Source organism: Bemisia tabaci, chromosome 1 (assembly GCF_918797505.1).
Source record: "Bemisia tabaci chromosome 1, PGI_BMITA_v3".
In the NCBI taxonomy this organism is placed as follows: domain Eukaryota; kingdom Metazoa; phylum Arthropoda; class Insecta; order Hemiptera; family Aleyrodidae; genus Bemisia; species Bemisia tabaci.
Genome location: NC_092793.1, coordinates 35,882,585 through 35,895,579, shown reverse-complemented (window position 1 = coordinate 35,895,579; position 12,995 = coordinate 35,882,585). Strand labels below are relative to the sequence as shown.

Here is a 12,995-nt window from a genome sequence, read left to right as displayed (position 1 = left end):
AAACAGGAAAAAAATAGGAGCAAACGGAAAAGTAGAGACAAGGGGAATAAAAAAGTATAAGAGAAACAAATGTTTTTAGAGAAATGAGGAAATATAAAAGCAGAACAAAAGGAAAAGACAGGAAGAAGAGGAAGTAGTTGAGGCGCAAGGAATGAAACAAAAAGTTGTATAAAATAACTTGGTAACTTCCCAAGTAGCATGGGGTTCTATTTTCTGTCCAGCACTTATTTAGAAATTATCCATTTTCTAGACAGATAAGTAAAATAGAAAGAAAATGGAAAAGAAATAGATGTATCAGATAGAAGTAAGAAAATTATTGAAAGACTTATGTATTTTCTGTCTATGTTCCGGACACGAAATACAAGGGAAACAGACAATTTTTTTGTGTACATTCTGTATTTTTTCTATCTGTTTTCTAAATTTTAAATTTCTAAGAAATAGATAAAGAAAATATCCAATTTTTCTCTATTTTCCATCAGGTTCTTGGATATTTTTTCTTAGGGATATAGCAATTTTCTAGACGGAAAATAGATCCATTTTGTAGACAGGAAATAGACCTATTTTCTTTGATGAATAGTGACACTCACTGTGCGCGTCGCCTGGGGGAGGGGGGAAAGGGGGGAGATGCATCCAGCAAACGCTACGTCAGAGATGACGTAGCAAGTACGACCTTTGCCCTCTAGCGGGGGTTGACAGAAACACGCACTTTTCGGGAGCTCAGGAACCGGTACTGCCGTGATAGCGAAGAGAGCCGTAAGTGCAAAATTTTCGAAATCGAGTTTTCTTCAAAATTCGTCTAAACTCTTTCAGGTGAAATTACTTAGACAACTAAAACAACAAAATTCATCCACCTTTAATGAAAACGAGACATATGAAAAAGCCGTAAGTGCACAAAAAATGACATAGTTTTTTTTCAAGACAGCCGTAAATGCATGAGAGCCAATGAAAACGGTGCTTTCCAGTAAAGTGCCGCCCTCCTCTGCCGATTTCTAACCTGAAAATGTGTTTGTTGTGCGTCCAAAACGCAACCACGAAAGCATGCAGAAGATAGCACTTACGGCTGCCTTGCCTAACAATAACCTAGCATGAAAATGAAAAATACCCTTTTTATGTAATGGAAATAAAATCAGTCGATTTTTAATCATCCATGCGATTTCTAGGAGTCTTCTGGACATAGAGTACAATAGAGTCGCAATGTACTGGATCGCCGTTGAAGCCACTTTTGGAGGCTGTTTTGTCCAGTACATGAGAAACTAGTGTGCGGCGACTAGCGATGACGCACGCGCAGAGACTGGCGCTCAGCGCTCCCCACTCCCCGACTCGGCTCCGCTACAGTGAGGTCCATACACATTGAACCAGCTAAGTAGGCCGGTAACAGAGACAAAGCCGGTAATAAGTCTGAAATTGAGTCCATCTATGAATATTATCCAAGAGTAACATACATTAATGGATTCGTTATGGCTTTGAATATCTATTTAAAGCAAAATTTGCACAAATTAATATAGATGGAATTTAAAAAAAGCGAAAAAACACAAGCAGTCGTTGATTTCTCCAAAAGCCACCGTGTTAAAAAATGCCAGTTGGTTCACACTTGGTATAAGTCAGAAATTAAATCCCTATATGAATATTCTCCAGGAGTAACATACCTCAATGGATTCAATATGGCTTTGACTACCTAATTATAGCAAAATTTGCACAAATTAATATCGATTGAATAAAAAAATGTCGAAAAAACACAGGCAGTCGTTGCTTTTCCCGTAAGCCCGTGATAAGAAATGCCGGTTGGTTCACACTTTGTATAAGTCAGAAATTTAATCCCAATATGAATATTATCCAGGAGTAATATACATCAATAGATTCATTATGGCTTTGACTACCTTTTAATAGCAAAACTTGCAAAAATTAATGCTGATTGAATTATAAAATGTCGAAAAAACACAAGCAGTTCTTGATTTCTCCATAAGCCGCCGTGTTACAAAATGCCGTTATTGGTTCACACTTGGTTCACACTTTTCGGAGCAGACGCGGTTCGGAAACGCCTGTTCATGGATTGGCTTCATCGGCGCTCCAGTACTTTGCGACTCTTATTGTACTCTATGCTTCCGGACGATTAGTGGCAATTTGACAAAGAACGGAGGCTTCTTTCAATAAAATGTTCTTGTCAGAAGCATTCTGAGCCCGTTTTCTAAAAACTTCAATTTTGCACTTACGGCTCTCTTCGCTATCACGACAGGATAGCGACCCAGAATTTAATTCTGCGCAGTTGCTTCCCAGTTCAACACCAGTTCTCTCTCGAGTTCTTCACCGACCTTGGTTTTCATTCTCTCTCGTTCGAGTCAGATTGGTGCGCGCTATCTTGCCTTTGCAGTTTTTTGCTTTTCTGCAGCCTTGATTAATTCTTGCACTTTTCTCTCATTCATTGGTAAAGTCCTGCATTTTTAGTTCACCTTCTAGTTTTCTGCCTTATCATTTAGTTTTGCATCTCCACTTTCACTCGAGATTAACCAGTTGCCGAGAGAGGAGTTTTTCCTAGTTTTTTATGCGCAGCATCAGGTGGTTGTGACTCATTCTCCCTGGGTTGCATTGTAACGTCGCCGTGTGGTTTTGCCATACGCCTTTAGCACACTGATTATGAGTTTTGGGTTATGTTTTCACGCCGTCGCCACGCCTTTTGCTATGTCTAGCTATAACAAAGACATAAAGACGGAGCGCTAAAAGCAAAAAATGAAGCTTCTTTTCAATCACCTCTACTATTGGCTAGAGGATTGGCGGCGAAATCGGGACAAGTTTGAAATTCAAATGTAGGGCGGGAACTAAATAAAATTGCGGAAATAAAGTATTTTAGGTTGATTTTTGCCCAAATTCACTTACACACCCATATTTTTGTAACTTTAGGTTAGTTTTGGTCCGTCGTCGACCGATTAATTTCATTTGGGAGTAACGGTCATCTACGACTGTAACGGCCTGTTTGAACCGGCAGAACCACCATTAGCAGAAGAAAAACTAACTTTATTTGAGATTACTACCTGTTACCGAGCAAAAGTAGGTGTATTATAATAGGACGCAGTTCCAACTTTCTTAATATATTCGTTTTAGGCATTTAAAATACGTTTCGAAGAAGAAATGTGGAAAAATCAAGAGGACAAGTTCAAATCAAATTTCCGTTTGCCGCCATGGATGCCCGCGCTCATTTACACACTCAAACAAGCACCCAGCGCCAAACCAGGCTTCACTTTTTCCCCGTTCTTTTAGATACGAGCACTCCATCTATGTCTTTGAGCTATAAGCACTATCCTTTAGCCGCGGACACGTGAGTTTTGCCATGGGGCTTCTGCCCCCCTACGCCTTCGGACTTGGCAACCGCCATCCAGCTAGCCTTGTTCTTATCAGTATAATTATGTGAGTAGTTGTGTGTATTTAAGGGGGGCTTGGGGTATCCAGGTTAGGTTAAGTTCTTTCTCTATCTAGTTTGCCATTTTCTCTAATCTTTCCTCGGGTTTTTCGCCCTTTTACCCATAAAAGGTCGCGGTCCCTCGTGCCATTTTCTCTGCCATTTAGCCACTATCTTCTCATTCCTTCATTTTTTCTTATGGCATTTAGGGGGTCTAGCAGGGGCCGCAGTCCCCCCTCGTACGATTTTCCTTACTCACTTTAAATTTTCTGTCTACTTTCCATAATGCTATAGCTAATTTTTCTTTCTTTTCTAAATTTTTTTCACTAATTTTTTTTTTTTTCGTAAAATATTTTCATTTTGCTACTTGGGTTTACTTTTGTTTGTTTACTGTGGGTTTGTGTACGTACACATCCTTAGTAGTATGAAAATGAGGACTTGACCAGGTAAAAAATCCAATAAAAATCGTACAGCGTTGCATGATGGTGCAGAAAAATACGAATTAAATTACAGTGTTGTATATGGATAATTATTCAATATGACAACGCTGTAAAGTAAAAGTATTGCATGTTGCCCCTTCAATAATCGGGTTATGCAATCGTGCAATGTAGCCCCTTCAATCTGCGGTTTATGCAATGGTGTATTTTTCAAGATGGCGCAGCAGCGTTGCCGGACGGTGCACTTAAATAAATGGTTTATTTATTGGTGAAATTTTGCAACATCGCATTTTACAGTGTTGCCAGATGGGGCGAGAAATTAGTTAATTTTTCGATACAGTGTTGCCAGATTGTGCAAAAAATTTCGGATTTTCGGACTTGTAAAAATTTTCGGTTTCGGAAGACCGTATCTTACAGTATGGGCCTGGTATCGGATACTGTAGAGTAGGGTCTGATTCGGGAAATTGAAAAATTTTCGGAAAATCACCCTCCTCCGATCCGTTGCGGATCGATACGATTCTTTTCCACTTTCGAAGATCGGAAAACTGTACTGACCGAATTTTAATACGACTTTTCGTTTCCGAGATTTCTGACTTGTAAAAATTTTCGGCTTCGAAAGACCGTATTTTACAGTATGGGCCTGGTATCGGAGACTGGAGTTTAGGGTCTGATTCGGTAATTTTCATTTTTTAGCGCTTGGAAATGCGTATCGGAACCTTGCGACTGGGATTGGATATTGCAATATTCAGTTTGATGAATCAAATTTTTTTTTTGGGTATTTACAGTTACAGTTTAAAACAGTTCGCATTGCATACTATTTATACGAAATCCTTACTATCGATCCAACTGTTGTGACTCGCGTCCAGACCCAACCATTTGACAAAGGCCTGGTTTTTCTTGCGACGCAGAATTTTCTCCACCAGGAACGTATCCTTATAGTTGGTGGGTTGGAGTTCTTCGCGGTAGAATTTTCCTTTGATGATCGTATCGTGCGCGTCTTTCAGATCGTACGTGATCGGAACGGTTGGATTGACGCTGACAATCTTGAAAATTTCCGTGCTCCAATTCGGTGTGTATCCTTTCTCGAACATGGCTTTGAGTCTCGAGATCCGGAAGTGATCACCGACATTCAGTTTTCGTCTGGCCAGACGTCTCTTTGCAATTTTACTCAGCGGCGGCCCACGAAGCTTTTGCAGGATCATCGGTACATCCTTTTCGGTGACATCGATTGGTTTCATACCGATGGTGCGATGAACGCTCCCGTTATATTCACGGATGAGTTTCGGTAATAGATCTACCCACTTGTACGATCCTTGCGCGCTGAACTCTTTCCACATCTTCGTTTTGAGCGTTCGATTGAATCGCTCGACAATGGAGGCTTTGGTTGTCGAGTACGAGCTGTACATATTGATCTGGTGACGCTTCATCAATGCCTGACATTTGGAGTTGTAGAATTCCGAGCCCATATCGACTTGTAAATGTTTCGGTGACTTTCCGGCTGCTTTGAGAACGCGTTGCAGAGCATAAGTGACATCCGTGGCCGTTTTCGATTTGAGCGGTTCGGCCCACGCCTTTTTCGAGCACGCGTCGATGACGGTGAGGAGATATCTGTATCCTTTGTTGACCGAGGCGTACGGTTGCATCTCGACGAGATCGGCTTGCCATAAATCGAACAATCCGAGAATCCGTACTTTACGACGCGGATAGTTTCGTCGTGCAGGTTTATGTAGCTCCTCGACGATCCCACGTTTTTCTGCCGACATGATAATTACCGTCAACGTCGTCGTCGTCGTCCGCTCTCTCGATTCAAATGCGGTTTCGATGCTACTATTTTAACCATACGATTGTAAGATTGCTGAAGTTGGTGGATACGCTCCAGACAGTGTTGAGCTAATTTCATGGCTTCCTTCCACTTCCGTTCGGACCATTGTTTGTTCACCGCATCTTCATCGCTTTCAGGATCTTGCACTTGACGAATCCGTTTGTTCGATACGATATAATTTCCGTCGGAATCCAGTGAGAATCCGTCACCTTTTGGACCGCGGCGGAATTTCGATCGGCCAAAACCGTCCGTGTGACTCATCTCAACACTATTTTCCTTTCATTCGATTCACAACCTCTAGTTGACTGATCCTATTTTCCAGTCGTGATAATTTCGTCTCGAGTCGTTGCGCGATACTTTTGTATTCTTCCATTTTCTCCAAACAAAGCTGTGTCGAATTCATAGCTTCCGTCCACCTCGAGTCTGTCCATTGTTTGTTCACGGCGTCGGTATCCTCTTCGGGATCTTGCAGTTGTCGGATCCGTTTGTTGGATACAAGATAATTCCCGTCGGGATCCAGTAAGAAACCGTCTCCTTTGAGACCTTGCTTCGTGTTGCGAACGTAAGTCCCTTTCGATCTTCCAAACCGGTCGGTGTGACTCATTTTTGTGCGGATCCTATATTTAGTGGATGTAATCCGCTTCGCGAAGCTCCTCGACGATACTCAGAATTTCACGATCGTGATCGGTGTGACCAGCTTGTTTCGAAGCTACAAGTAAAACGAGACGTTGGACCAATTCGTTCGGATCGTCCCAATAGACGAGTTCCCGTTTCGCACGATGAATTTTGATACCGGAGCCTTTCTTCAGTTTTTTACGCGATGACTTCCTCGTTGATCTCGGAGTCGATGTAGCGAACAAAGGTTTGATGAGATCGCGGTATTTTTGACTGCGGTTCGAGTTGGGTCTACCGTGTGGATGATGATCCCAACGATGCGCATTGGTGAGCGTAACTACTCGTTGGAATTTAGCGCGATCATCTGCTGTGTAATTACGCGGATGTTTCTTAAAAAGGAGCTCCAAGAACCCGGGTGTCGGTTCGAACACCTCATCGCTACCGTCCAAGATTAGTCGTCCGTCCGAATCGAAACTTATGGTTCGGTTTCCGATGAGAAAGTTTCCGTTGATCGCTTTCCGCACACCATACGCGGGATCGGATTGTTTCGGATGTTTTTCCAGATAGTCCAAGTAGAATTGTACGTTCGGGGCAGTGATTGTGTCTCGAGAATCGACGTCGTCGTCTTCCGTGCGACCCGTTGTTTGTTCTTTATCCGTTGCGTCTTGGAACGATTCATCATCATCATCATCATCATCATCATCATCATCATCTCATCCTCCTCGTTTGAGTCGTTATCATCATCATCATCATCATTGTTCATATTTTTCGGTGATCCGAACGAAGCAAATAAACTATCAACAAACATTGTTTTATCTTTCGTTTCCGATTTTGAAGGTTCGATCTTGGTTTTCTTTTCCTGAGGAGCAGCAACAAGTGCGGATGTTGACGATGAGACAGTTTTCTGCAACGCTGCGAGCGGATCTGAAAACGGTTTGAAAACTTTCTTCAACGTCACCTGAGCGTCCGCCTCTCCGGTGCGAATGGTATTTAACTTCCGTTTGATATCTTGACGGATTTTATCGATACTACCGTATTTCTGAGCGATCGTCGACAACGATAAGTTATCCATCTTGTACAATATACGTATCGAAACCTTTCCGGTACCTTCCCTCGTTCTTATTACTATCTTTATCGATGACTAAAAACCCGTACTTGTCCTGCCAGCACACCGAGCAGATATGTCTGAAATCTTCGAACGTGAAATCTGTGTTGACGTGATCGTCGTAGATGTGTCGCAAGTTTGTATTGTCCTGTTTGAAAACTACGAGCAGGTTAGCGTTATCGCGAATCAATTGTTTCGGTATGCGAGAATAAGTTTGACACAAGTAGAAACTATCGACCGAGCTATGCCTTCCCATACTAAAATAATCCCGCATCGCATTTTGTTTGTCACAGGCGACATCATCGAAAATAAAGACCGAGTCCGATGCGGCATCGTTTGGTGGAACAATCTCGGCCGTGTCCGAATAGACGTTGTATCCGAGACCGTCGATTCCGTCGAATATCTGACGCAGTTCTTCGTACTAGGGTTGGAACGGTGTCTTGGAGTACAAGTACACGTTGCGGAACTTCAATCCGTTCGGATGTTGTAGCAAGCAAACCATCACGTTTGTTTTACCGCAGTTGGACGGTCCGGCGACAATGCAACGGATACTATCCGGTAACAGTTCACTGTGTCGTCGTCGTCGTTGTCGTCGGTTTTCATTTTGCTTCTTCCGTTTGTCGAGGTTCGGGACTCGCAATGACTTTCTTTGCTTGACGAGTCGCATCGTATTCGTTCCCTATTTTATCGGACAGTTATTTTTTTTTTTTACTTCTTCGTATAAATAGTATGGATATTTTCGTCAGAGTATGTCACCGAGAAGATTATCAACTTGTAGCAAAACCAATCGAGGACGTGGACTGTTAAACTCGTTGATAAATTCACTACCGTTCGAACTACACTTACCGGGCGACTACAGGTACTGCGGACCGGGCACTCGCCTCGCAGAACGATTGAAACGCGGAGATCCGGGTATAAATCCGCTCGACGAAGCTTGCAAGTCCAACGACATCGCTTACAGTAAGACCAAAGACACCACCGAGAGGAACAAAGCCGATCTCATACTTGCGGACAGAGCTTGGGAACGTGTGAAAGCGTCCGACTCATCGTTGGGTGAAAGAGCGGCAGCATACGCCGTAACGAACGCTATGAAACTCAAAGCCAAACTCGGAATGGGACTAAACAAGACGGTGGCAGCGAAAAAACCGAAACCAAAGAAGAAGAAGAAGCAGAAGAAGAGAGCGTCGAAGAAGACGAAACCGGTGGAGCGGTCGATCGAACGAATCTTGGCTCTCCCAAAGATGGGTGTCGGGGCGTCGAAAACGAAGAAGAAGAAGAAACCGGCGGAGCGAATCTTGGCTATCCCGAAGACGGGTCGTCCCGGAGTCAAGAATCTCCTGACGAGTATCGGTCTGGCCGCGCGAACAATCACACCGGTAGCGAAAATGATCAAGACGGTCATCGACGGATCTTTGAAGAAGAATGTACACCTCGGTGAAGGATTGTACTTGCGACCGTACCGTAAAGGTTACGGACTTTACTTGAGACCTTACCGAAAGAATTTAAACTGATCCGTGAGCTACCGCGCCGAGCGATGACGGATGTTGAGTTGAGGATCGCTGCGACAAAACAATTACGAATCCCGCATTTCCGCGGTGTGTTCATGATCGATGAATTGGCGACCAAGAAACCCAAACGTCCCGAGTGTGGTATCATCAATCTGGACCGAAGCGATGGAGCCGGTACACATGGGACAGCATACCGGATTTCAAAGAGCGGTAACGCATTGTACTACGACAGCTTCGGTGATCTACCACCACCCGTTGAAATTACGCGATACATTTTACGCTCACGCGGTAGCTCAACGACGACGACAATAGGATACAATTATGATGGCGAACAAAATGTCAACTCGAGCGTCCGTGGGAAACGATGTTTAGAATGGCTCGTCCAAACCAGGAATATATAGTATTCTCGAAACCCGAATATGGAAACACAGAAATGATGTCACACGTTCATGTTGACGGGGAGGAGCAACGTACTCGAGTTTGCACTGCCTAGACCTCTCGAGTTGTTCGGTCCTTGCGAGATCGGTCTGACGGGTTTTGTAACTTATTATTTAATCCCGAACCTCGACATAACGAACAGACTGCTTTTCTACTCCGAGAGCCCTGAAGAGAATTACTCGGCAATTTCGTTCCCGATCGGAGCCTACGAGATCGAGGGTATACAAGAATACTTGCAGGGAGAACTTGGCGGAGCGGAAGCTATCAAACTCAAAGCGAACAACGCTACGCTTAAAGTAAGCATCAAATCCAAGTACTGGATCGATTTCCGCAGACCCGGCACTTTACGTAAGGTGCTCGGATTCGGAAAGCGTCTCTTGGCACCGGACGAATGGCACGAAGCTGACTATCGCGTCAACATCTCACCTGTAAACATGATATGCATCGAATGCAGCATCGCCGACGGTGGATACGTGAACGGGGTGCGCGGACATCACATTTATGCGTTTGCTCCCGATATCGAACCAGGATTCAAAATGGTAGAGCAACCGTCGACGATTCATTACTACCCCGTCTTGGGTGATAAGATCCAACGTTTGCTCGTTAATATAGTAGACCAACAAGGAAGAGCGATCAATTTCGGTGGTGAAGAAGTGACAGTTCGACTGCACGTGAGACCGCTAACCTATGGGTAAACGAAGGATCCAGAACGACGACAACAACGATACGTTCCTAAATTCTCTCGCATATAATAGTATTGATAATCCACGAACTAGTTGTCAACAACAACAACAACAACAACAACAACAGCAACAGCAGCAATAGCAGAGGAAAACTTTGACCGAATATTCCAAGAGGACTCTCACACAACTCGGATTCGTGGTGAAAAATCCGAAATAAGAACGAGTTGGAAGCTTGGCGACAAGAGATCATCGAATACGAATACATCCGTTTCGGTCCGGTCGACGAACGGCGTGGAAACAACGATTCGATCCGGTTCACCCCCGATACCCACGGCCTGATCACCGTGCCTCAAGATTCGAGGATCTTCATGCGTTTAGAAGTGAAACTCGAGAAAAATCCTGGAGCCGCCGCAGATGCTACGAAACCTAAAGTCAAGTGGGCTAAAATTTATCCCCTGCACTTGTTCGACCGTATGCAGTACAAAGTGAACGGGACGGAAATCGATAGCATGCAGTCTGTCGGAGTGACATCGACCGTGAAAAATTATCTCACATTCACTAGAGCGGAAACCGCGGGACTCGCAACTTCCGGGTTTTGTGACATCACTCATTCATGGAGCGAATGGGATATGACAACGTTGGATGAAACTCAGTGCGCTGTCGTTCCGTTGTCTTCACTCAGCGGATTCGCAGTACATTTCAAAGACGTTCTAGTCAGATGCTCGCAAGAGTTGATCCTAGTGCGCAGTGGTACGGATAAGAACGCATATTATATCACCGACGCGGCGACCGCGGACGGTTACACCATCAAATTTAAAATAATCGAAATCTATTGGGAGATTCCCGTCGTCAAATTCACATTGGAACTGGAAAAACAAATCTTGCTCAAGATGAAGAAGAACGACAAGATGAGTTTCGGTTACATGAATTGGGAATCGCACGACATCCCTGGGATTTTTCCGACCAAGACGTTCAAACGGAGCGTAAGAACAACCAGCAGCCACAAGCCCAAATTCGTGGTGTTGGTATTTCAAACGGATCGACGGGACAATCACCTGAAGGATTCCTCTCATTTCGACCATGTAAATGTTCGCTCGGTCAGCGTTCAAATCATCGGTGAGCGTCGGTTTCCTCAAGTTGATACAATCTACGATTTCCCAAGTATGGATTATCATCACGCCTATCTGAACTACACCGATTTTATGAGAGACTACTGGAAAGGTGAGAAACTCTGCGAGCCAGCTATTTTGTATGAACATTTCAAAGATCGTCGCGATTTTTGTCATCAAATGCGTTCAAGGTGAAGATCTAAAAACAGCTCCGGTGGATATCACGTTGACCGTTGTGGTAAAAGAGAATTTCCCGGCCAACACTACAGCCCAAGTGATACTGATCACACCTGTGAAGTATTCGTACGAACTACTGCACGGAACCTTGAGGCAATTGGATTGATCTAAAGAAAAAATTAAAAAAAAATAACATGTTTATTTTTTTTTTACAAACTTGTTATTTTTTTTTCTTTTTTTTTCAACCATTACATCATTTACAAAAGAATACAATAATACATACAATATAAATCAAGCTGCAACATTTGGAACGAGTGCGAATTTATATGTTCTTCCGATCGGGCCTTCGTAGATGATATCGAAGGATCCAGCGTTGATATCCTGAATTGCATCGTCCGTCAAACGGTTCGTAATGTGCGAAGGTAGGAAGAGGAGACGATGATGATTCTCGAAGATGATATCAGCGGCAACGGTGATCCCGTACTTGCTTGGCATTTTGATGAGTTTGTTCATCTTGTAGCGGGCGTTTACAGTCAGCTCTTTAGCGTTGACGATCAAGATTGAATTGTTGAAAACTTCCATGTCGTCAATTCTTTCAAGGTCCGGACGATTCCAATTTTCGTGCGCTATATATTTCGAGTGAAACAAGTTGTCTGCTATATTAAGCACGGATGATTTCAATTTTCGACTGCTATATTTCGGTTCGATAATTCGTCTGCGAATGATTCCACTTTTCGTGTGTTATATATATATTAAGTCGGGTTGATTCGACAATTTCTCTGCTATATTAAGCACGGATGATTTCACTTTTCATCCGCAATATTTCGAGTGAAACAATTTGTCTGCTACATTAAGCACGGATGATTTCATTTAATCTGTCTGCTATATTTCGGTTCGTTCAATCTGACTTTTCATCTACTACTCCTTTATTATTATCGGGGTGATTCCTTTGTTCGTCTGCCACTATTATCTTCTCCTGCTCTTGCATGATTTCATCTTTGAAATAATCACGATAAAAAGATTCCGACATCCACATACACAATCGGAATGCGTTCGACATAGCGCAGAATGGATGTACTAAAGGCCACGTATATGCTGTCAACCAACGAGCCAATAGTCGCAAGGACGGACGATCTTTAGTGTCCAAATTTACAACAATACATTTTTCCGGCACGAAACCCTTAATGAAATTTTGTTTTTGTTCACCTTTAACAGAAAGTACATCGTAGCGGTTCCCGATGCGATTCATTTTTGAAGTGAATTCATCGTACTCGAGAAACCCGCTTTCCCATTCCAAGAGATGATAATTGCGTGTTAATCAGTTGTTTGTCACAACGTCTTTAGCGCTCAGCATGCTGCTCGGGAACGGAGGTTTGAATAAATAGAGTTCAGTTTCAGTACACTTCATATCCACAAGACCAAACTCTTTGACGATGAAATTTCCTTGGCTCAAAAAACCATGTACATCGATACAAGCCATCATTTGTTCGTTCCGTTAGTTACACTTTTACTATTTTCAAATTCGAGGTTTCTTAACTGACGGTTCTCCAGAATTATTTATACTATTTATACGAGGTTGTTTAACAGCGAGGATTTTTCTCAACTCTACCCGGACTCGATGACAAACGATGCATGCGTTCTAGGGGATGGAGTGAACATTGTTCCTATTTTCAAATTCGAGGTTTCTTAACTGACGGTTCTTCAGCAGAA

The 12,995-nt window shown here is 43.2% G+C and overlaps 1 protein-coding gene across 24 annotated transcripts in view; it reads right to left on the bottom strand.

Moving 5' to 3' along the window:
- Positions 1 to 12,995, bottom strand: part of LOC109038096 (calcitonin gene-related peptide type 1 receptor) — a 506,731-nt gene that overhangs the window by 92,025 nt on the left and 401,711 nt on the right. The window lies entirely within an intron of this gene.